The 26,818-nt window shown below is 40.3% G+C and overlaps 1 protein-coding gene across 5 annotated transcripts in view; it reads right to left on the reverse strand.

Moving 5' to 3' along the window:
* The window catches only part of LOC144576405 (doublesex- and mab-3-related transcription factor C1), a 73,340-nt gene that overhangs the window by 14,272 nt on the left and 32,250 nt on the right, over positions 1–26,818 (reverse strand). The window lies entirely within an intron of this gene.

Here is a 26,818-nt window from a genome sequence, read left to right on the forward strand (position 1 = left end):
TATTGCCATTTGAGCAATTTTCATTCTTCTAATCCATAAGCGTGGAATGTCTTGCCATTATTTTGTCCTCTTCAATTTTTTTCATCAGTGTCTTGAAGTTATCATTATGGAGATCTTTCACATCCTTGGTTACATTTATACCTAGATACATTTTTCTGTGGCTACTTTAAATGAGGTTGCTCCTTTTTTTTAAATTTTACTTCAAGTTGTGGGACACATGTGCAGAATGTGCAGCTTCGTTACATAGGTTTACATGTGCCGTGGTGGTTTGCTGCACCTATCAACCCATCATGTCGGTTTTCAGCCCCACATGCATTAGGTATTTGTCCTAATGCTCTCCCTCCCCTTGCCCCCCACCCCCTGACAGGCCCCAGTGTGTGGTGCTCCCCTCCCTGTGTCCATGTGTTCTCATTGTTCAGCTCCTACCTGTGAGTCAGAACGTGTGGTGTTTGATTTTCTGTTCCTGTGTTAGTTTGTTGAGAATGACGGCTTCCAGCTTCACCCATGTCCCTGCAAAGGACATTAACTCATTCTTTTCTATGGCTGCAGGGGTTTCTCTCTTGATTTCCTTTTCTGCTGGTTCATTATTGATGCATAGAAACACTACTGATTTTTGTATGTAAATTTTGTATCCTGCAACTCTATTGAATTTGTTTATCAGTTCTAAGAGATTTTGGGGAGTCTTTAGTTTTTTTCCATCTATCTGGTCACGACATCTGTGAAGGGTTCTAATTTGACATCCTTTCTTTCCATTTGGAAGTCATTTATTTCTCTCTGGTGCCTAATTGCTCTTGTTAGGACATTTGTTACTATGTTAAATAAGAGTGGTGAGAGTGGGCATCCTTGTCTTCTTCTAGTTCTTAGAGAAAAGGTTTCAGCTTTTCCCCATTCAGTATGATGTGGGTTAGTCATAGATAGCCTTTTATTATGTTGAGGTATGTTCCTTCTGTACCTAATTTGTTGAGAGTTTTTATCATGAAGTGATGCTGAATTTTGTCAAATGTTTTTTCTGCATTTACTGAGCTGATCGTATCATTTTCAAACTTTGTTCTGTTGGTGGTTTGTGTGTGTTGAAGCATCCTTGCATTTCTGGAATAGATCCCAATCGATCATGGTGTATTATCTTTTTGATGTGCTGTTGGATTCAGTTTGTTAGTATTTTGTTGAAGATTTTTGCACTGATGTTCAGCAGGGATACTGGCCTGTGGTTTTTTTTTTGTTTTTTTTTTGTTTTTTTTTGTTTTTTTTTTTGTGTGTGTGTGTGTCTTTGCCTGGTTTGTGTGTCTACCTCAGGGTAATGCTGGCCTTACAGAATGAGTTAGGAAGAAATCCCTCCTCTTCTTCCACCCCCTCTCTTTTCCCCTCCCCCATCCCTCCTATCCTGTCCCCACGCCCACTGCCACAGAAACAGCCAAGCAGGCAGCCTTGGGAAGGAGGGGCAAACACAAGGGCAAGTGGTTCAGATGCACCTTGGTCCCGTGGCAATGGCAGTGGGGCCTGTCTTGGGCACATGAGTGTGCCTGGACTCTGCTATCTCCCAGCCCAGCAGAGGGTAGGAGTTGTGGCCGCTTAGGGCAGGACACAGAGCCTTGGGGGTGGGTACCGAGAGTCATATTTTGCTGCAGCTGCCCAGCACACTGAAACCTTTTGGGCTCCACACGGGTTTAAGCAATGCCTCTGCATCTTCTCCAAGCAGCTCTGCCTGCCAGTCCAAAGGGAACTCTTGCATCTAGGATCTCAGAGGTCCACAGCAGGAATGTGGTGCCCTAGGGCGCCTTCACTCACCACTTTCTCGTGTCCAGTCTGTCTCCAGGGGCCAGTTCTGGCACTCTGCAACACCAAACAGGCAGCCCCGCTTCCTCCCTCTTCAACCACAGTGTCTTCCATTGCCCCTTTGTTTAATTCTCATGTTTTCTCTCAAAAGTTGTGTTTGAAGTGTGCAAATTTACTTAATAGTTCACTTCCTCTCTGGAGAAGAGGCACAGCCCAGCTGCACTTGGTCAACCATCTTTATTCCCAATCGAAATAAGCAATTCTGCCTGATAAAGCCATTTGAAAAAATGTGAGAGAATACTAAGAAGAAAAAAAGGCATTGATCTTGAAAATATATTTTAATGGTATTCAAAAGACTCCCACGTATATCAAAAATATTTAAGGAATTCTATCATATATAAAATGCCAGATTTTCGATTGAAAAAATAATAATTCAGAAATTTTTCAGTCTTTAATTCTGGATTGTTCCCCAATTCCTAAGGTATATCCATCTCCATCGAGTTAATATTCAGAAAGGTACATTTCATCTTTAATAACTGAAAATGAGTATATTCCTGTGAAAGCTGTTAACCTGACAATCAGGAAATTCAGGAAGTGTGGCAAATTGGCCATTACGTAAATGCATTAATTTGAGGATAACTAATTTTCTTGTCAACCAGCATCACTAAGCATACCAGGGAGAGTCATGAACACAGAGGATCTCTCTCCCTGGCCACCTTGCATCCGTGGAAACATAGGGGAAAAGCAGCTCACTGTTGGTCAGGTGAGGCAACTGGATTATGAATCTCTTAACTTGGGTCACTAAAACAGACTGACTGTTTATGGCATTAAGAGGTTACTTACTCAAAGGGGCCAGTCCTGGCACTCTGCAACACCAAAGCGGGGCTGCCTGTTTGGTGTTGCAGAGTGCCAGGACTGGCCCCTTTGAGTAAGAGGTTGCTCAATACTAACTAGACCTAACATTTTTTGAAGCATTAGCTAGCTGTCGGATAGTGCACCACATGCTTTACACGTATTGTCATCTTTAATTCCTACAATCTATCTGTGTCTTATCCTCAGTTTTGCAAGTTAGGAAACTGAGGTTGAGAGAAACTAAGTCGTTTATCCAAGGTTGCGGCTAAGAAAGTGGCAGAGCCTGGATTCAGAGTAAAATTTGCCTGACTCTTAAACATTATACTGTTATTTGAAGGCTCTTGGCAACCTTACAGACGTATTCATCCAAGGCACCAGAATATCTGAGAAGTCACACCCTGAACAAACAGATTGTGAGTAAGTTAGCAGCTACAGTTCAAAGGGTTTCAGAGGCAGGTTATTCTACATAAACACAAGTCTTAGGCCAACAAAGGAATCCTTGATCAACGACCATGTGATATTTGTTGATATGCAGAGGTTGATTCAAAAGGAGAGGGATGGAGTTATATCTCCATGCTGTGGTGTGAAGAGCAGTCTCCTGGGTGAGGGCTGCTTTTTACCCAAAGGCCTATCAATAACTGCCCAGGTGGCGGGCTGCCTCAATATAAATCAAGCCATTTCAGTGGGAAATCCTAGACTGGTGCTAAGGAGTTACTCAAAACCAAGCCTAGTTGTTGAAATAAATTTCTGTTTCTAGCTCTTCATATGGGAGATTTCTGCAGCACCTCATCTGCACTCTTACTCACTGAGGCCCTCAGCCACTTCTGAAGTGGCTAGGAATAAAATTAGCTGTGACAAGAGATACTAGCCGGGCTGCTGCCAAATATGCAGGTAAAAGCCTGGTTGTGTTTAAGACACAGTGGCCAAAAATAATCCACATCCTTGATCCTCCATCCCTGCACCCATCTTACTGAGTTAAGATATAATTTGGTGACCAGATGCAGGCTTGGTGATCGTAAGGCTTTAAATGTTTCAGTTAAATGGAATCTACTTGAGAACGACAACTTTGAGCCCCAAAGTGGTAAGTTATCCATCTTTGCTTCTAGCGCTCCTGCTGTGATCCCTTTCACGTGGCCGGTAGGTAACCCACAAAGTTATTATTGAGAGATACCTAAGTGCCAAGCACAGAGGACCGCCTAGCAACAAACACCCTCAGGGGTAGGTATAATGAAAAGTCGTTCAGGGAGTCAGCAAAATCAGCAATGTAAGGACCTCTAAAATTGCTCCCCTTCATAAAAGCAATGAGAAGAAAACTGGCAAAAATTGTCAAAATGAATGTTTTTGGAAACCTGCAAATTCACCTAAAGCTGAGGGGCAACCCTGGGCGCGCATGTTTATTCAAGAAAAGCAGCAGAATCTTGGTAGGAACAGTGAGCTATGTGGCATTTCAACTAGCCCTATCCTCCTGGCCCTTTATGCAACTCCGTGGTAGCCTTGAATACCAACAGCCTGCGATCATGATGAAAACCAGCAGCCTGGCAGCCAGCAGAGGGAACAGAACAAGGTTGGAGCTCCTGCAAAGCCGCATTCCCAAGAATTCTCATTATTTGATCTGTGTGGTAGTTCCCTGGAAGGCCCTACTTACATGGCTGTCTTTATTTGGACTGACTCAGAGGTTGCCTCATTTGAAACACCTTTTTCCCTGGATGCATTTGTCAAAAATATTTGGAGGCAGTTGCTCAACATTGCAGCTCCCTCAGGCAGTGAATAACACCGGGGGCACACGACAGGCTAACGAATACCTTTAAAGGAAAATCCAGGTAATGAGGCGACCATTGCGACTTTTAAAAGTGATAACCTATTCCTGGGAATCTAGTAGGCCAGACACTTACCTAGGACTATGACATGGTCTGGAAAGACCCAAAAGGTGCCTAAACGGTCAACTCTGCTTTACTTTGAGGCTCTGTGAAAGAGTTGTCAATTGCCTGGCTGTGTGTTCAAGGCATGTCCAACATATGCATAGAGCCCCATGGCAATGACTAGGAAACTTACCTTTTCCAGGCATGTAAAGACATCTCTGTCCAATCACCAGGTCACCACTAAGCCAACCAAGCAGGGAATTCAGTAGCCACACATAACAGAGGATACGGACTTTACAGAAGTAGTTCAGAAAAGTCACTAAACAAACAAATGACAGCAAGATTAATAGGACCAAACAACAACAACAATACCTTGAAGGGGGGGGAGACAATCTGAATTTCAGAGTTGCCATGTTCTATTACTTAAACTGTCCAGTTTTCAACAAAAACTTATGAGACATGCAAAGAAACAGGAAAGCATGGAACACACAGAGGGAAGCCCAGACATTGGACTTACTAGAAAAAGACTTCAAATCAGCTATTATAAATATGTTCAAACAACTAAAAGAAACCACGTGGAAAGAATTAAAGAGAAGTATGAGAATGATGTCTCACCAAATAGAGAAATCATCACAGAATGTAAATTAGTGTTTTTAAAACACCCAAGTAGAAATTCTGAAGTGGAAATGTACAATAAGTACAAGGACAAATTCACTAGAGGGGCTCAACGGAAATTGGAACTTGAGGAAGGAAGGATATTTGAAACAATAATGGCCCAAGCTCCCCAAATTTGATTCAAATCATTAATGTACACAAATAGGAAGCACAGAAACTCCAAAGAGGATGAACTCAAGGATATCTTCACCGAGACACATTTTAGTCAAACTGTCGAAAATCAAAGACAATGAGAGAATGTGGAAAGCAGCAAAGAGAAACAGCTTACCACATACAAGGGACCCCCGGTAAGATTAACAACTGAGTTCTTATCAGAAACCAAGGGAACCAAAAGGTACTGAGAAGTCACAGTCGAAGGGGTTAAGGAAAAAAAAAAAAAAAAAGGTTAACCAAGAATTTTCCATCCAGAAATACTATCCCTCAAAAATGATGGTGAAATAAAGCTGTTCCCTGATAAAGAAAAGCTGAGAGAATGTATCATCAGCAGACTTCCCTTACAAAAAAAAAGTATTAAAGCGAAATCCGCAAAAGACAGCAGACAGTAACTCAAATCCTGATGAACAAATAAGAATGCCACTAAAGGTAACTAACTACACAGTACTGGCAAAAGACTGTAGGAATGTATTGTTATTTGTAACTCTTCCTTTCTTTTACCTGATTTAAAGGACAGTTATTGCATAAAGCAATCATTATAGATGGGTTTTAAAGGAATAAAGAAGTGCTTTTATGACAATAGTAGCACAAAAGAGAAGAGACTCGAGCTTTATAGGGTCACAGGTTTTGTATAATATTGAAATTAAGGTGGTATCAATCTGACCAAGATTCCTTTAAGTTAAAATGCGAACTGTAAACTGTGGGGCAACCACTAAGAAAACAACTCAAAAATACAATAAAGAAACAACAAGGAAATGAATAGAGCATATGAGAAAATATCTGTTTAGCAGAAAAGAATACCTCAGTGCAGGGACAGAGGAACATTAAGACATGAGAAAGAAAATACAAAAAACGGCAGGCATAAATTCTACCCCAACAGTAATTACATTAAGTAATCACATTAAGTTCAGGGTGAATAGACTGAACAATACAAACGTGTTGTTAAGCAGATATTGGCAGGCTGTGATAAAAACATGATTGAACTAGATGCTGTCTACAAGACCCACACTTCAAAGGCACAGGCAGTTAGGATGTAAAAGGAGGAGAAAATACTTACACTGAAAAGAGCAACCACAAGAGAGCTGGAGTAGTTTTGTCAACCCCAGAAAAAAGTAGAGTTTAAAACACAAAATATGACTGGAGATAAGACATGAACATTCTGCAATTATAAAGGTGTCAACAGGAAGATATGTAAATTATAAATATATTTGCACTGCACAACAGAACACCAAAATACCTGAAGTGAACACTGCCAGAAATGAAAGGGTGAATAGATAATTTGGCAAACATAGTTTGAGACTTCAATACCTTGCTTTCCATAATGAATAGTGAAGCTAGGCAGAGTATCAACAAGGATATACCAGATTGGAAAAAGCAATATGTCAAATGGACCTAACAGGCATTCAGAGAACACTACACCCAACAACATCAGAATGTATATTCCTCTCAAGTACGCCTGAAATGTTCTCTAGGATAGACCATATGGTGGTCTAAAACACCTTAATAAACGTAAAAGGATAGAAATAATATAAAACAGGTCCCCCAACCACAATGGAACGAAGTTACACATCGATAAAGCATACATTATTGGGAAATTCATGAGCATACAGAAATTAGCAAACTCCTAAACAATCAAGGATCAGAGAAGAAATCAAAAGGGAAATTAGGCAATAATTTTTTAGATAGATGAAAATGAAGGCTCACCATGTCAAACTTTTGGGATGCAGTTAAGCAGTGCTTAGAAGGAAATGTACAGTTCTAAATGCTGATATTTTAAAAAATAAGAAATAGCTCAGGTCAATAACTTTACCTTCCACATTGAGATGCTGGGAAAAAGAGCAAACTAAACCTAAGCAGATTGAAGAGAAAAGTGGACACTGATTAGAGCATAAATTAATGACATAAAGAATGGAAAAATAACAGAGACTAATCAATGAAACAAAAATCTGATTCCTGAGGACTCAAGATGGCGCTATGAGAACAACCCAGGATTGGAGCTCGCGTTGAATCCACAAACGGTGAGTCAGAGCTGCATTTCCAGACTGATCTTTGTTGCCCACAGAACGGGGAAACTCCCAAGAATAAAAAGACACGGGACGCCAGGCAGTAGGTCTGCCTGGCGAAGCCGGCAGCCGGGGCAGCTGCGGCCGGCCCTACCCAGCAATCCCCACAGGGCGCGCTTGTCCAGGTGCCTTGTTGAACCGGCAACCTGAGACTTGAGAGGGCTGGACTTGAGACTGAACGAGACTTGGACAGTAGCCCAGCCCAGGGGATTGCAGGGACAGATCGTTTGGGATACCCAGTGGGACGAACAAAACCGCGATTTCAAACTATCCCGAGCAGACGGTCCGAGATGCTCTGTGGGGGAGGGGCGTCCACCACTACCGAGGCAACCCGCCCCAACTGAGATACACGCCCACTGCTGAGGCAGCCAGCCGTTGCCGAGGCAACCCGCCCCAACTGAGATACACGCCCACTGCTGACGCAGCCAGCCGTTGCCGAGGCAACCCGTCCCTACTGAGATACACGCCCACTGCTGACGCAGCCTGCCGTTGCTGAGGCAACACGCTACAACGAAGAGACTCCGCCGCAGGGCGTGGCGGAGACCACGGCAGAGCCTGCAGGAACAGGGCGAATCACACAACAGCAGGGCGGAGCCTCGGCAGCCAAACAGTGGCTAGTCTGCCTTCTAGCTGGGCAGGACACCTCATCGAACATCCAAAAATAAAGCCCAAACCCCTCAACACAGAGCATTTGAGAGAAAAAAAAAGGGTTTTTTAATGAGCTGTGTTGCAGCAGAATCAAACATAGCAGCCTAACAGCCCTGAAGGAACAACAGAGCGCACAGCTCAGCAATTAAGCCCCGATAAAGTACAAACTGTCTCCTCAAGCAGCTCCCTGACCCCTCTATATCCAAAAGACTGACATTAGGCAGGCATCATCCTGGGACAAAGATAGCAGAAAAAAAAACTGGTAGAATCCCTCGCTGTGCCACAGCTGCAAGAGGTGCACCCCAGAGAAGCAGGGTCTGGAGCGGACCTCAGCAGTCGTACAGCGAAGGGGCTAGACTGGTAGAAGGAAAACCAAGCAACAGAAATACTTCATCATCAACATTCTGGGTGTCCACTCAGAGACCCAATCGAAAAGTCAGCAACTACGCAGACGACCAGCGGACAAATCCACAAACATGGGAAGAAACCAGCGCAAAAAGGAGGAAAACACCCGAAACCAGAACACCTCGCCTCCTAGAAAGGACCAAAACTCCTCACCAGCAAGGGAACAAAGCTGGACGGAGAATGACTGCGACGAAATGACGGAATTAGACTTCAGAAGATGGATAATGAGAAACTCTTGTGAGCTAAAAGATCATGTATTAAATCAATGCAAAGAAACTAAGAACCTTGAAAAAAGATTTGAAAAAAGATTCGAGGAAATGATAACAAGAATGGGTAAACTTAGAGAGGAATATGAATGAATTAAAGGAGCTGAAAAACACAATACGAGAACTTCGCGAAGCAAACACAAGTTTCAATAGCAGAATTGACCAAGCAGAAGAAAGAATATCTGAAGTCGAAGATCAACTCAATGAAATAAAACGAGAAACCAACATCAGAGAAAAAAGCGCAAAAAGGAATGAACAAAGTCTCCAAGAAATGTGGGACTATGTGAAAAGACCTAACCTACGTTTGATCGGTGTACCAGAAGGGGATGAAGAGAATGAATCCAAGCTGGAAAATACTCTTCAGGACATCATCCAGGAAAATTTCCCCCACCTAGCAAGACAGGCCAACACTCAATTGCAGGAAATACAGAGAACACCACAAAGATATTCCGCAAGAAGAGCAACCCCAAGGCACATAATCGTCAGATTCAACAGGGTTGAAATAAAGGAGAGAATACTAAGGGCAGCCGGAGAGAAAGGTCGGGTCACCCACAAAGGGAAGCCCATCAGACTCACAGCAGATCTCTCGGCAGAAACACTACAAGCCAGAAGAGAGTGGGGGCCAATATTCAACATTCTTCAAGAAAAGAACTTTCAACCCAGAATATCATATCCAGCCAAACTGAGCTTCAGAAGTGAAGGAAAAATAAAATCCTTTGCGAACAAGCAAGTACTCAGAGATTTTGTCACCACCAGGCCTGCTTTACAAGAGCTCCTAAAAGAGGCACTACACATAGAAAGGATCAACCAGTACCAGCCATTCCAAAATCACACTGAATGCTAAAGAGCTTCAACATAATGAAGGATCTACAACAACTAACAGGCAAAACAGCCACTTAGCATCAAAATGGCAGTATCAAATTCACACATAACAATATTAACCCTAAATGTAAATGGACTAAATGCACCAATCAAAAGACACAGACTGGCAAATTGGATAAAAATCCAAAACCCATCAGTGTGCTGTATCCAGGAAACCCATCTCACATGCAAGGATACACAAAGGCTCAAAATAAAGGGATGAAGGAAGATTTACCAAGCTAATGGAAAGCAAAAAAAAGCAGGAGTTGCAATTCTCATCTCTGATAAAATAGACTTTAAAGCAACAAAGATCAAAAGAGACAAAGAAGGCCATTACATAATGGTAAAAGGATCAATACAACAAGAAGAGCTAACGATCCTAAACATATATGGACCCAATGCAGGAGCACCCAGATACATAAGGCAAGTTCTTAATGACTTACAAAAGGACTTAGACTCCCACACAATAATAGTGGGAGACTTTAACACTCCACTGTCAATACTAGACAGATCAACCAGACAGAAAATCAACAAGGATATCCAGGGCTTGAACTCAGACCTGGAGCAAGCAAACCTGATAGACATTTACAGAACTCTCCACCCCAAATCCACAGAATACACGTTCTTCTCAGCACCACATCACACCTACTCTAAAATTGACCACATAATTGGAAGTAAAGCACTGCTCAACAAATGCAAAACAACTGAAATCATAACAAACAGCCTCTCAGACCATAGTGCAATCAAGTTAGAACTCAGAATTCAGAAACCGACCCAGAACCCCACAGCTTCATGGAAACTGAACAACTGGCTCTTGAATGTTGACTGGGTAAACAACGAAATGAAGGCAGAAATAAAGAAGTTCTTCGAAACCAATGAGAACGAAGACACAACATGCCAGAACCTCTGGGACACATTTAAAGCAGTCTCTAGAGGAAAGTATATAGCAATAAGTGCACATATGAGGAGAATGGAGAGATCCAAAATTGACACCCTATCGTCAAAATTGAAAGAGCTAGAGGAGCAAGATCAAAAAAACTCAAAACCCAGCAGAAGACAAGAAATAACTAAGATCAGAGCTGAGCTGAAGGAGATTGAGACGCGAAAACCCCTTCAAAAAATCAATAAATCCAAGAGCTGGTTGTTTGAAAAGGTCAGCAAAATTGACAGACCACTAGCCAGATTGATTAAAAATAAAAGAGAGAACAACCAAATAGATGCAATAAAAAATGATAAAGGGGAAATCACCACAGATTCCACAGAAATTCAAACCATCATCAGAGAATATTACAAACAACTCTATGCGCATAAACTAGTAAACCTGGAAGAAATGGATAAATTCCTGGACTCCTGTGTCCTCCCAAGCCTAAACCAGGAGGAAGCTGAAACTATGAATAGACCAATAACAGGGTCTGAAGTTGAGGCAGCAATTAAGAGCCTACCACACAAAAAAAGCCCAGGTCCAGACGGGTTCACAGCCGAATTCTACCAGACACACAAGGAGGAGCTGGTACCATTCCTTCTAAAACTATTTCAAACAATCCAAAAAGAGGGAATCCTTCCCAAATCATTTTATGAGACCAAAATCATCCTGATACCAAAACCCGGCAGAGACCCAACGAGAAAAGAAAACTTCAGGCCAATATCCATGATGAACATAGATGCAAAAATCTTCAATAAAATATTGGCAAGCCGATTGCAACAGCAAATCAAAAAACTTATTCATCATGATCAAGTAGGATTCATCCCAGGGATGCAAGGCTGGTTCAACATACGCAAGTCTATCAACGTAATTCACCACATAAACAGAACCAAAAACAAAAACCACATGATTATCTCAATTGACGCAGAGAAGGCATCTGACAAAATTCAACAGCCCTTTATGCTAAAAACCCTCAATAAACTCGGTATCGATGGAACGTATCTCAAAGTAATAAAAGCTATTTATGACAAACCAACAGCCAATATCATACTGAATGGGCAAAAACTGGAAGCATTCCCTTTAAAATCTGGCACTAGACAAGGATGCCCTCTCTCCCCACTCCTATTCAATATAGTACTGGAAGTTCTAGCCAGAGCAATCAGGCAAGAAAAAGAAATAAAGGGTATTCAGATAGGAAAGGTGGAAGCCAAATTGTCTCTATTTGCAGACGACATGATAGTATACCTAGAAGACCCCATTGCCTCAGCCCAAGAACTCCTGAAACTGATAAGCAACTTCAGCAAAGTCTCAGGATGTAAAATCAATGTGCAAAAATCACAAGCATTCGTCTACACCAATAACAGACTTAAAGAAAGCCAAATCAAGAGCGAACTGCCATTCGCAATTGCTACAAAAAGAATAAAATACCTTGGAATACAACTCACAAGGAACGTAAGAGACCTCTTCAAGGAGAACTACAAACCACTGCTCAACGAAATCAGAGAGGACACAAACAGATGGAGAAACATTCCATGTTCATGGTTAGGACGAATTAATATCGTGAAAATGGCTATACTGCCCAAAGTAATTTACAGAATCAACGCTATCCCCATCAAGCTACCATCGACTTTCTTCACAGAACTGGAAAAAACCACCATGAACTTCATATGGAACCAAAAGAGAGCCCGCATAGCCAAGTCAATTCTAAGCAAAAAGAACACAGCGGGGGGCATCACACTACCGGATTTCAAACTATACTACAAGGCTACAGTAATCAAAACAGCATGGTACTGGTACCAAAACAGAGATATAGACCAATGGAACAAAACAGAGGCACCGGAGGCAACACAACGTACATACAACTATACAATCTCTGATAAACCTGACAAAAACAAGTAATGGGGAAAGGATTCCATGTTTATCAAATGGTGTTGGGAAAACTGGCTAGCCATGTGCAGAAAGCAGAAACTGGACCCCTTCCTGACACCTTACACTAAAATTAACTCCAGATGGCTTAAAGACTTAAACATAAGACCTGGCACCATAAAAACCCTAGAAGGAAATCTAGGCAAAACCATCCAGGACATAGGAGTAGGCAAGGACTTTATGAACAAAACACCAAAAGCATTGGCAACAAAAGCCAAAATAGACAAATGGGACCTAATGAAACTCCACAGCTTCTGCACGGCAAAAGAAACAGTCACTAGAGTGGATCGGCAACCAACAGAATGGGAAAAAATTTTCGCAGTCTACCCATCTGACAAAGGGCTGATATCCAGAATTTACAAAGAACTCAAACAGATTTACAGGAAAAAAACAAACAAGCCCATTCAAAAGTGGGCAAAGGATATGAACAGATACTTTACGAAAGAAGACATATATGAGGCCAACAATCATATGAAAAAATGCTCATCGTCACTGGTCATCAGAGAGATGCAAATCAAAACCACATTGAGATACCATCTCACGCCAGTTAGAATGGTGATCACTAAAAAATCTGGAGACAACAGATGCTGGAGAGGATGTGGAGAAAAAGGAACACTTCTACACTGTTGGTGGGAGTGTAAATTAGTTCAACCATTGTGGAAGACAGTGTGGCGATTCCTCAAGGCCTTAGAAATAGAAATTGCATTTGACCCAGCAATCCCATTACTGGGTATGTATCCCAAAGACTGTAAATCGTTCTACTATAAGGACACATGTACACGAATGTTCATTGCAGCACTGTTTACAATAGCAAAGACCTGGAATCAACCCAAATGCCCATTGATAATAGACTGGATTGGAAAAATGTGGCACATATACACCATGGAATATTATGCAGCAATCAGAAATGATGAGTTTGTGTCGTTTGTAGGGACATGGATGAATCTGGAAAACATCATCCTCAGCAAACTGACACAAGAACAGAAAATGAAACACCGCATATTCTCACTCATAGGTGGGTGATGAAAAATGAGAACACATGGACACAGAAAGGGGAGTACTAAACAGTGGGGTCTATTGGGGGGAAAAGGGGAGGGCCAGTGGGAGGGGGAGGTGGGGAGGGATAGCCTGGGGAGAAATGCCAAATGTGGGTGAAGGAGAGAAGAAAAGCAAAGCACACTGCCATGTGTGTACCTACGCAACTGTCTTGCATGCTCTGCTCATGTACCCCAAAACCTATAATCCAATAAAAAATTTAAAAAAAAAAATCTGATTCCTTGCAGAGGTCCACAAAATTGACAAACCGTAAGCTAGATTGACCAAAGAGAATAGTGAGGTGGCTCTATTTACTAAAATCAAGAAAGAAAGAGGAGACACTACTATCGACATTATGAAAATATAGAGGATTATAAAGAAATAATATGAGCAATGGTATGCCAATGGATTTGATGACTTAGATGAAATGGATGAATTTCTAGGCAGACACAAACCATGTAAACTGGCTTGAGGAGAAACAGACAAGATAAAGAGATCTGCGAAAATGAAACAGATCGAATTAGTAATTAAAAAAAAAAAAAACCTGCTCAGAAAAAAAGACCAGGCTCAGATGGCTTCAATGGTTAATTGTACTAAATATGGAAGTAAAAATTAATAGCAATTCTTCAATAATTCTTCCAAAAGAAAGAGAAGAAGAGGGAAAACTTCCTAACTCATAAGCCTGGCAACAAAATCATATATAAACTTGAAAGTAAAACAATGAATATGGACGGGGAAAAAAAAAAAAAAACCCAACAAAGTATTAGCAAACCAAATCCAGCAACACATAAAAATATTTATATTCAGTCACCAGGTAGCATTCATCTCAGGCACGCGAGGTTGCTTTAACAGCCACACATCAATAAATGGATTTTATCATACGAACAGGGAATCTTTCAAAAAACATGTGATCATCTCAACTTATGCAGAAGAAGCATTTGAAAAAGTTCAACACCTTGTCATGAGAAATACACTCAAAACAACTGGGAATAGAAGGGAATTTCCTCATACTGAGAAAAAGCACCTATGGAAACACCCACAGGCAATATCATATTTAGTGGCGGAAGACCAAATCTTTTACCCTTAATGTCAGAAACAGCACAAGGATGCCTGATGTAGCCACTACTACTCAACAATGTATTGAGGGTTGTGGCCAGGGTAATTTGTCTTCAGAAAGAAATAAAAGGCATCAAGATGGGAAATAAAGACATAAAACTACCTCTATTAGCATATGGCATCATCTTGTAACTATAGAATCTTAAGGAATCCACTAAAACACTTTAAAGATAATAACTGAATTTGGCAAGGTGAAGGAATACAATGCCAATACACAAACATAATTTCTGTTTCCATAGAGTAGCAAAAAGTTCATTGAATACGAAATTAAGAAAACAATTCCATTTGCAATAGCATCAGAAATATTAAAATGCATAGGAATAAACGTAACAGAAAGTGCAAAACTTATATTCTGCAAAACCACGAAGCACTGTGGAAACAAACTAAAGGACTTAAAGTGTTGAAAGACAAATAATAGTTGGAGACGTCAACACCCCATTTTCAGCATTGAACAGATCATCCAGACAGAAAGTCAGCAAAGAAACATGGGACTTAATCTGTACGGTAGACCAAATGGACCTAATAGATAGTTACAGAACATTTCGTCCAACAGCTGTAGAGTACACATTCTTCTCCTCAGCCCATGGATAAGTTCTCAAGGATAGACCATATGTTAGGCCACAAAACAAGTCTTAAAACATTCAAAATAATATCAAGTATCTTCTCTGACCACAATGGAATAAAACTTGAAACCAACAACAAGCGGAATTTTGGAAACTACACAAAAATGTGCAATTTAAAGAATGCATTCCTGAATGACCAGTGGGTCAATGAAAAAATTCAGAAGGAAATTGAAAAAAATGTCTTAAAACAAATGATAATGGAAACACAAATTACCAAAACCTATGGGTTGCAGCAAAAGCAGCACTAAGAGGGAAGCTTATAGTCGTAAGAACCTATATCAAAAAAAGTAGAAGAACTTCAAATAGACAACCTGACAACACGTCTTAGGGAACTAGAAAAGCAAGAGCAAACCAAACTCAAAATTAGTACAGAAAAAGAAATAATAAAGATTGGAGCAGAAATACATAAAATCGAAGCGAAGAAAACAATGCAAAAGACCAAGGAAATGAAAAGCTTGTTCTTTCAAAAGAGAAACCAAATGGACCCACTTTTAGACAGAATAAATAAGAAACAAAAGAACCAGGTAAGTAAAATCAGGGATGACAAAGGAGCCATTACGACTGATACTGCAGAGATTCAAAGTATCAGTAGAGTCTACTGTAAGCAACTATATGCCTAGAGGTTGGAAAACCTCGAAGAAATTGATAAATTCCTACACACATACAACGTACAAAGATGGAACCATGAGGGAATTCAAAACCTGAACAGAACAATAACAAGTAATGAAATGGCAGTCGTAAGAAAAAGTCTCCCACCAAAGTAAAGCCTGGAACCCGATGGCTTCACTGCTGAATTGTGCCAAACATTTAAAGAACAACAAATACGAATCCTACTCAAAAAATTTCAAAAATCAGAGGAGGAGGGAATGCTTCCAAACTCATTCTACAAGACCAGTGTTTTCCTCAAACTAAAACCAGACAAAGACGCACTCGTGCGCGCACACACACACGCCGAAAACTACTACAGGTCAATATCGCTGATGAACGTTGATGCAAAAATCCTCAACAACGTACTCACTCACAAACCGAATTCACCAACACAGTAAAAAAATAATTCCTCATGACCAAATGGGATTTATCCCAGAGATGGAAGGATGATTCACCATATGCAAATCAATCAACATGATGCATGATTCCTTCAACGAATGAAGGACAAAAACATATGATAATTTCAATGGATGCTGAGAAAGCATTTGATAGAAATTAAACATCCCTTCATTATAAAAACTCTGAAGAAACTGGGTATAGAAGAAACATACCTCAGCATAATAAAAGTCACACAGGACACACCCACCGCTAGTATCATACTGAATGGGCAACAACTGAAAGCCTTTCCTCCAAGATCCGCAACATGACGAAGATGCCCACTTTCACTACTGTTATTCAACGTAGTACTGAAAGTTCTAGCCAGAGCAACCAGGCAAGAGAAAGAACTAAAGGGTGTCAATATTACAGAGGAAAAATTCAAATTATCCTTGTTTGCAGATGGCATAATCCTATATCAGGAAGAACCTAAAGACCCCACCAAAAAACTATTAGCACTGACAAACGAATTCAGTAAGGTCACAGTATACAACATCAACATACCAAAATCACTACCAACTGTGAACAATCTCAAAAAGAAATCAAGAAAGTAATCCCCTTTACAATAGCTATCAATAAAATAAAATACCTAGGAGTTAAACTTAACCAAGGAAGTGAAAACCTCTACAAGGAAGGCTATAAAACACACTGAGGAAGGAAATTGAAGGGGACACAAAAGTATGAAAAGATATTCCATGTTCATTGATTGGAAGAATTGTTATTGTTAAAATATCCATACTATCTAAAACAATCTACAGATCCAGTGCAATCCCTATCAACAAAACAAAAAGATTTTTCACTGAAATAGAAAATACAATCCTAAGATTTATGTGGAACCAAGAAAGACCCAGAAGAGCCAAAGCTTTCCTGAGCAAAAAGAACAAAACTGGAGGAATCATATTACCTGACTTTGAATTATACTACAGAGCTATAGTAACCAAAAAGGCATGGTACTGGCATAAAAACAGACATGTAGATCAATGGAACAGAATGGAGAACCAAGAAACAAATCCACACACCTACAGCGAACTCATTTTCCACAAAGGTGCCAAGAACCTACATTGGGGAAAAGAGTCACTTCAATAAATGGTGCTGGGAAAAACTGGATATTCATATGCAGAAGGATGAAACTGGACCCCTATCTTTCAACTTACACAAAAATCAAATTAAAATAGATTAAAGACTTAAATCTAAGACTTCAAACTATGAAACTACTAAAAGAAAACATAAGGGGAAGCTCTCCAGTATATTGCACTGGGTAAAGACTTCTTAAGTAATACCCCACATACACAGGCAATCAACGCAAAAAAAATGGACAAATGGGGTCACACCAAGTTGAAAAGCTTCTGCCACTGCAAGGGAAACCATCAACAATGAAAACAAAATAGACCATAGAAAACCATGGGGGAAAAAAAATCAATGAAACTAAGAGTTTCAAATGGAATCCTTTGTTCATCAACAAAGTAAAGAGACAAACCCACAGAATGGGAGAAAATACTTGCAAACTACCCATCTAACAAGAGATTAATTATCACAACACATGAGGAGCTCAAACAACTCTATAGGGAAAAAAGTGTAGTAATCCAATTGAAAAATAGGCAAAGAATCTGAATAGAAACATTTCAAAAGAAGACATACAAATGGCAAACAGACATATGGAAAGGTACTCAGCATCATTCATCAACAGACAAATGCAAACTAAAACTACAATGGGATAGGATAAACAGGACTTCATTAAAATTAAAAACTTTTTTGCTGTAATTAATAATACCAACAGGAATGTGAAAAAAGAAGCCACAGAATGGGAGAAAGTATTTGCAAATCATGTAACTTATAAGTGACTTGTATCTAGATTATACAAATTAGTTTTAGAAATTAATAATGAAGCATATAACCTCATTGAGAAATGGGCAAAAGACATGAAAAGCCATTTCTCCCCAAAAATATATACAGGCAGAAGTAAAATGATACCATATGGAAACTTGAATTGACCAAGAGGAATGAATGAAACCTATGGCTATACATAAAAGATAGCATTTTTCTCATTAAATATATATAATATATATGCAATATATTAGCAAAATACATGTAATATATATACATACATATATATATGATTGCTGGCAAGATGGGCAAATAGGAACAGTTTCTGTGCACAGCTCCCAGCCAGAGCCACACAGAAGGTGGGTGATCTCCGTATTTCCAACTGAGGTACGTGGTTCATCTCATTGGGGCTGGCTGGACAATGGGTGAAGCCCAATAAGGGTGAGGTGAAGCAGGGCAAGGTGTCGCCCCACCCAGGAATCTCGAGGGGCGGGGGAACTCCCTCTCTCAGCCAAGGGAAGCCATTAGGGACTGTTCCCAACACTCTGGTCCAGATACTGTGTTTTTCCCATGGTTTTCACAATCCACAGACCAGGACAACCCCTCCGGTGCCTACAACACCAGGGCCCCAGGTTTCCAGCACAAAATTGGGTGGCCGTTTGGGAAGACACTGAGCTAGCCACAGCAGTTTTTTTTCATACCCCAGTGATGCCTGGAACGCCAGCAAGATAGAACCGTTCACTCCCCTGAAAAAGGGGGCTGAAGCCAGGGAGCCAAGTGATCTGGCTTGGTGGGTCCCACCCCTACGAAGACCAGCAAGTTAAGATTTACTGGCTTGAAATTCTCACAGCCAGCACAGCAGTCTGAGCTCCACCTGGGACATTCGAGCTCGGTCGGGGGGAGGGGTGTCCACCACTGCTGAGGCTCCAGTACCAGCTTTAACCTGGCCTGCGTAAACAAAGTTGCCAGGAAATTTGAACAGGGCTGAGCCCAAGGAAGCTCAGCAAGGCTTCTGTAGGCAGACTGTGTCACTAGACTCCCTCCTCTCTGGGAAGGGCATCTCTGAAAAAAGGCAGCAGCCTGTCAGGGACTTATAAATAACGACCCCACCTTCCCGGGACAGAGCACCTGGGAAAAGGGGCGGTTGTGGGTATACAGCTTCGGCAGACTTAAACATCCCGCCTGGCAGCTCTGAAGAGAGCAGTGGATTTTCCAACATAGCGTTTGAGCTCTGGTAAGGGTCAGACTGCCTCCTCAAGTGGCTCCCTGACCCCTGTGTATCTTGATTGGGAGACACCTCCCAGCAGGGACTGACAGACACCTCATACAGGAGAGCTCTGGCCAGCATCTGGCAGGTACCTTTATGAGATGAAGCTAACAGAGGAAGGAACAGGCAGCAATCTTTGCTGTTCTGCAGCCCCTTCTGGTGATTCCCAGGCAAGCAGGGTCTGGAGTGGACCTCCAGCAAACTCCAGCAGACCTGCAGCAGAGGGGCCTGACTGTTAGAAGGAACACTAACAAACAGAAAGAAATACTTTCAACATCAACAGAAAGGATGTCCACTTGGAGACCCCATCCAAAGGTCACCAGCTTCAAAGGCCAAAGGTAGATAAATCCACAAAGATGGGAAGAAACCAGAGCAAAAAGGCTGAAAATCCCCAAAACCAGAACGCCTCTTCTCCTCCATCACAACTCCTCACCAGCAAGGGAACAAAACTGGATGGAGAATGAGTTTGACGAACTGACAGAAGCAGGCTTCAGAAGGTGGGTAATAACAAACTTCTCTGAGCTAAAGGACCTCGTTCTAGCCCAATGCAAGGAAGCTAAGAACCTTGAAGAAAGGTTAGACCAAATGCTAACTAGGATAACCAGTGTAGAGAAGAACATAAACGACCTGATGGAACTGAAAACACAACATGAGAATTTCGTGAAGCATACACAAATTTCAATAGCTGAATTGATCAAGAATAAGGAAGGATATCAGAGACCGAAGATCAACTCAATGAAATAAAGCGAGAAGACAAGATTAGAGAGAGAGAAAAAAAAAAAAAAAAAGACTGAAAAGAAATGAACAAAGCCTCCAGGAAATACAGGATTATGCGAAAAGACCAAATGTACGTTTGATTGGTGGACCTGAAAGTGATGGAGAGAATGAAACCAAGTCAGAAAACACTCTTCAGGACCTTATCCAGGAGAACTTCCCCAACCTAGCAAGGCAGACCAACATTCAAATCCAGGAAATACAGAGAACACCACAAAGATACTCCTCGAGAAGAGCAACCCCAAGACACATAATCATCAGATTTGAAAAATATATAAATGACAACTGACAGTTTATAACAAATTAACTTGAAAGCGGAATGATGTTTATAACATACATATGTTATAGCATATGTAGAAATAAAATGCATAACAATAACATTGCCAAAAAAAAGAGAGAGAAGAAAAGTAAGGTATACTCTAGTGAGGTTCGAACACTGTATGTGAAATGGTATACATTACTTGAAGATACAGTGTGATAAGTTGAGCATGCATATTGTAAGCCCTAGAGCAACCATTTAAATAAATTGAAATAGATATATCTAATAAGACAGTAGTGAAGACAAATGGAATCTTAAAACACCCAACCAAAATGTGAAGAGATGAAAACAAAATGGATGAGAGGAGTAAAGAAAAAATGGGAAAATAGAAAGCAAACATCATGTTCATAGATTTAAACAAAATATATTGACGTCCATGAAATTCGTATTTTCTTTTTTATTTTTAAGACGGGGTTTCACCATGTTGGTCAGGCTGATCTTGAACTCCCAACCTCAGGCGATCTGCCCGCCTTGGCCTCCAAAGTGCTTGGATTACAGGTGTGAGCCACTACACCCGGCATAAATTCATTTTTTATCTCAAGGAACTAGGAAAAGAAGAACAAACTTACTCCAAAGATAGCGGGGGGAATGAAATGATAAAGATTAGAGAAGAAATAAACAAAATAGAGAATAGAAAACCGTAGGAAAAAAATCAATGAAAGTAAGAGTTGGTGTTTTGAAAAGATAAACAAAATTAACAAACCTTTAGCTAGACTCAATAAAGAGGAAAGAGAGAATAGTCAGGGAAATAAAATCAGAAATGAAAGAAGAGACTTTGCAATTGATGCCACGAATACAGAAAGAACAATAAGAGACAACTGCGAACAATTATGCAGCAATAAATGGATCAGCCCGGAAGTGGATAAATTCGTAGATGCATACGACCAACCAAGCCTGCATCATGAAGAAACAGAAAATCTGAACAGACCAATGAGGAGTAAGGCGATTGAATCAGTAATCAAAAACCTCCCATTAAGGAAAAGTTGAGGACCAGATGGCTTCCCTGGTGAATTCTATGAAACAGTTAAAGAAAATTAACACGAAACCTTCTCAAACGCTTCCCAAAGCCTGAAGAAGAGAGAATGCTTTCAAGTTCGTGCTATGAGGCCAGTGTCACCCTGACACCAAAGCCTGATGAAGACACTTCAGGAAACAAAAGCAAGAGGACAATATCCCTGATGAACATACATGCAGAAATTCTCAACAAAATATGAGCAAGCCGAAATCAGCAGCACATTAAAATGATTGTTCACCATGATTAAGCAGGATTTATCCCTGGGAAGCAAGGATGGTTCAACACATGCAAATTAATTAATGTAATGCACCACATTAAAAAGATAATCACAAATGAGGCAATAATTAACAGCCTACCAACCAAAAAAAAAAAAAAAAACAAAAACCCAGGACCAGACAGGTTCACAGCCAAATTCTAACAGAGATACAAAGGGGAGCTGGTACCACTCCTTCTGAAGGTATTTCAAACAATAGAAAAAGAGGGACTCCTCCCTAACTCATTTTATGAGGCCAGCATCATCCTGATTCCAAAACCTGGAAGAGACACAACAAAACAAGAAAATTTCAGGTGAATATCCCTGATGAACATCGATGCGAAAATCCTCAATAAAATACTGGCGAAGAAACCCAGCAGCACATCAAAAAGCTTATCCACCATGACCAAATCGGCTTCATCCCTGGGATGCAAGGCTGCTTCAACATACGCAAATTGATAAACGTAATCCATCACGTAAACAGAACCAATGACAAAAACCACACGATTATCTCAATAGATGCAGAAAAGACCGTTGATAAAATTCAACAACCCTTCATGCTAAGAACTCTCAATAAACTACGTACTGATGGAACGTATCTCAGAATGATAAGAGCTATTTATGACAAACCCATAGCCAGTATCATACTGAATGGGCAAAAGCTGGAAGCATTCCCTTCGAAAACCGAAAACCGGCACAAGACAAGGATGCCCTCTCTCGCCACTCCTACTCAACAGCATTGGAAGTTCTGGCAGGGGCAATCGGGCAAGAGAAAGAAATAAAGGGTATACAAATAGGAAGACAGGAAGACAAATTGTCTCTGTTTGCAGATGACATGACTGTATAGTTAGAAAACTCCATCGTCTCAGCCCAGAAACTCCTTAAGCTGATAAGCAACTTCAGCAAAGTCTCAGGATACAAAATCAATGTGCAAAAATCACAAGCATTTCGATACACCAATAATAGACAAGCAGAGAGCCAAATCACGAGTGAACTCCCATTCACAATTGCTACAAAGAAAATAAAATACCTAGGAATGCAACTCACAAGGGATGTGAAGGACCTCTTCAAGGAGAACTACAAACCACTGCTTAAGGAAATAAGAGAGGACACAAACAAATGGAAGAAAATTCCATGGTCATGAACAGGAAGAATCAATATCGTGAAAACGGCCATACTGCCCAAAGTAATTTATAGATGCAATGCTATTTCCATCAAGACCATTGTCTTTCTTCACAGAACTAGAAAAACTACATTAAGTTTCATATGGAATCAGAGAAGACCCTGTACAGCCAAGACAATCCTAAGCCAGAAGAACAAAACTGGAGGCATCATGCTACCCGACTTCAAACTATACTACAAGGCTACAGTAACCAAAACACCATGGTACTGGTACCAAAACAGACATATAGACCAATGGAACAGAACGGAGACCTCATAAATAACATCGCACATCTACAACCATCTGATGTTCGACACACCTGACCAAAACAAGGGGAGAGGATCTCCTATTTAATAAATGGTGTTGAGAAAACTGGCTAGCCATACGCAGAAGGCTGAAACGGGACCCCTTCCTTACACCTTATACAAAAATTAACTCAAGATGGATTAAAGACTTTAATGTAAAACCCAAACCATAAAAACCCTAGAAGAAAACCTAGGCAATGCAATTCAGGACACAGGAATGGGCAAAGACTTCATGACGAAACGCCAAATGCAGTTGCAACAAAAACCAAAATTGACACATGGGATCTACTTAAACTAAAGAGCCTCTGCACAGCAAAAGAAACGATCACCAGAGTGAACAGGCAACCTACCAAATGGGAGAGAGTTTTTGCAATCTACCCATATGACAAAGGTCTAATATCCAGAATTTACAAGGAACTTAAACAAATTTACAAGAAGTAAAACAAACGATCCCATCAAAAAGTGGACAAAGGATATGAACAGACACTTCTCAAAAGAAGACATTTACACAGCCAACAAACATATGAAAAAAAGCTCAATATCACTCATCTTCTGAGAAATGCAAATCAAAACCGCAACAAGATAGAAACTTATGCCAGTCAGAATGGCGATTATTAAAATGTCAAGAAACAATAGATGCTGGCGAGCCCGTGGAGAAATGAGAAGGCTTTTACATTGTTGGTGGGAGTGTAAATCAGTTCAACCGTTGTGGAAGACAGTATGGCGATTCCTCAAGGATCTAGAACCAGAAATACCATTTGACCCAGTAATCCCATTACTGGGTATATACCCCAAAAGAATATAAATCATTCTACTATAGAGACACGTAAACACGTATGTTTCTTGCAGCACTATTTACAATAGCAAAGACTTGGAACCAACCCAAATGCCCACCGATGATAGACCGGATAAAGAAAATGTGGTACATATGCACCATGGAATACTATGCAACCATAAAAAGGAATGAGATTATGTCCTTTGCAGGGACATGGGTGAAGCTGGAGGCCATCATTCTCAGCAAACTAACACAGAAACAGAAAACCAAACACCACATGTTCTCACTCATAAGTGGGAGTTGAACAATGAGAACACATGGACACAGAGAGGAGAACCACACACACCTGGGCCTGTTGGGGGATGGAGGGTGGGGGGAGAGGGGAGGGAACTTAGAAGACGGGTCGATAAGGTGCAGCAAACCACCATGACACACGCATACTTACGTAACAAACCTACAGTTTCTGCACATGTATCCCGTTATTTTTAGAAGAGATAAAAACAAACATTTCAGAAAAAAGAAAAGACATTTAAGAGCTGAGGAATTTTTTTTAAAAAATCACACTCTTCTAATAACTACAATATAATTAATTGGTAATCATCCCTAAAGACCTTGTTAAGATTAAAAGAACGGTTATGTGAAGCTTTCTAAAAAAACGGAACCTGTAAATCATGAAGAAAACTTTAGTCTTTGATAGATTTACTGGTGAACAGTATCATACATTTAAAGAAAACACATTGGTAGTCCTAAAAGAACACTTTCAGAAAACACAGGATGGAACACTTCCCAATTCATTTTATGATGGCAGCATTGCTTTTATTAAAAAGAAAATTAGGAAAAGACACCAGAAGAACAAAAAGTACTACAAACCAATGTTCCTAATGAACATAGATGCAAAACTCCTTGGCGAAATTTTAGCAACTTGAATCCAATGACGTATGAAAAATTATAATCTATTACCAAGCACGGTTTGTCCTAGGAATGCAAGGCCATTTAGCATTAAAAGTCCATGAATGTATTTTACCATATAAATGGAATAAAAGGAAATAACAGATATTATCAGGATGAATAACAGAAAAGTAATTTGATAACATAAAACACCTATTCATTGCCGGAAAAAAAAAAAACCCAAACCACTTGATAAGTACATAAAGCAACATCTTCAACCTAGCAAAGTGCTCCTACAAAAAACGTGCAGCTGGCATCATACCTAATGGTGAAATACTGAATGCTTCTCCCATAATGTTAAAAATACGGCAGACTCTTACTATGCGTATGCATTTATACTTGAGGTCTCAGCCAGTGTAATGAGCCAAGCAAAATAAATAGAAGGCATACAGATTGAAAAGGAAGGAACAAAAAACTCTCCATTTACAAATAGCGTGATAGTCTATGTACAAAATACTAAGGAATGTGGGGGAAAACATCTAGACCTAATAAGTGACATAACAAAGTTACAAGATAGAAACTCAACATACAAAAACTCACTGTATTTCAACATACTGGGAACAAATAATTGGAGATGACATTATTTTAAATGTAATTTATAATTACAGCAAAATAAATGGGTATCTATTGAGAATTTTAACGGAATATGTGAAAGACCTGTATGCAGACCACTATAAAATATTGGCGAGAGAAAGTGAAGACCCAAATAAACAGAGTTATATCATGTTCATCGATCAGAAGACGCAGGTTAAGAGGTCAATTCTCAAGTAATTGATCTATAGGCTTACCATAGTCATAATTAAAGTGAAGAACTGTTTCTCAAAGTTATTTATAAATGCAAAGAACATAGAAGAGCCAAAGCCATTTGGAAAAGAACAAGCATGAAGGACTTACTCACTGAAGTCTCTGACTAAACATAAAGATATGGTAATTGTGACAGCCTGATATGATCTTAAGAATTCACATAGGGATCACTGGATGAAATAGAAGGCCTAGAAATAGACTTACATATATATAGTTAAGTTGATTTTTAATAAAGGCCCAAAGATAATTAAATTAGCTGACAATTAACTAACAGTGCTGGAAAAAGTAGATCTCGTCATGGAAGACTCAAACAACTTCAGTATCTCACCGTTCATCCAGACATTATTCACACTTCATGCAGGCATTAATTCAAAGTAAATCCTAGATCTAAGTGTGAATTGCAAAATATTAAAACCTACAAACAACAGAAGAGAAAATCTCTGTTGTGAGGCTAGGCAACCATATCTTAGGTAGGACACATGAAGCATGAATCACACTGGAAAAAATGACCAATGGACTGCTATCAAAATTCTACTAAAAATATACACTTTTGCTTCTCGAAAACCAAGGTTTGGTGTCTCTGCAAGGCACAGCTTTTCAGGTTCCTGTATTGGAACCTCATGACTGACTTTACTTTACTATTAAACCCTAGAACAGAAAACTGGGCCTACATATTTTCAATTGCAAAAACTCACGGTATTGTCTTGGGCTTGCTTCCACTTGTGGTGCTCTCCCTTTTCTCTATTTCTTGGTTGATTTCTTCTGTCCCTCCTTTCAAACACGCCTCCTCTGGGAACTCTTCACTGACTCCATTCCAACTCCCAAGGCTAAGTGGATGCCCACCTCCTCAGTCCTACCATAGCCCCATAAACGTCCCTCCATCCCTCCCTGTTACATTCGTGCCCCTCTCCGTTTCTCCCTCACAGAATAGCTTGAAGCAGAGCCTCATTCAGGGCATGGCCCACGATAGGCTTACAGAGATCAGCTCTGTAGCCTCAGGGTTATATAAGAGATGCTTTCCTAAACAGCACTATTTTTTCAAAAGCCAAATAAAAGACTGAGGCCACCTACTTCCACTTTCCCTTCAGGATACGGTTTGCAGGGAGTTCCTG

This window comes from Callithrix jacchus, chromosome X (assembly GCF_049354715.1).
Source record: "Callithrix jacchus isolate 240 chromosome X, calJac240_pri, whole genome shotgun sequence".
NCBI classification, from domain to species: Eukaryota; Metazoa; Chordata; class Mammalia; order Primates; family Cebidae; genus Callithrix; species Callithrix jacchus.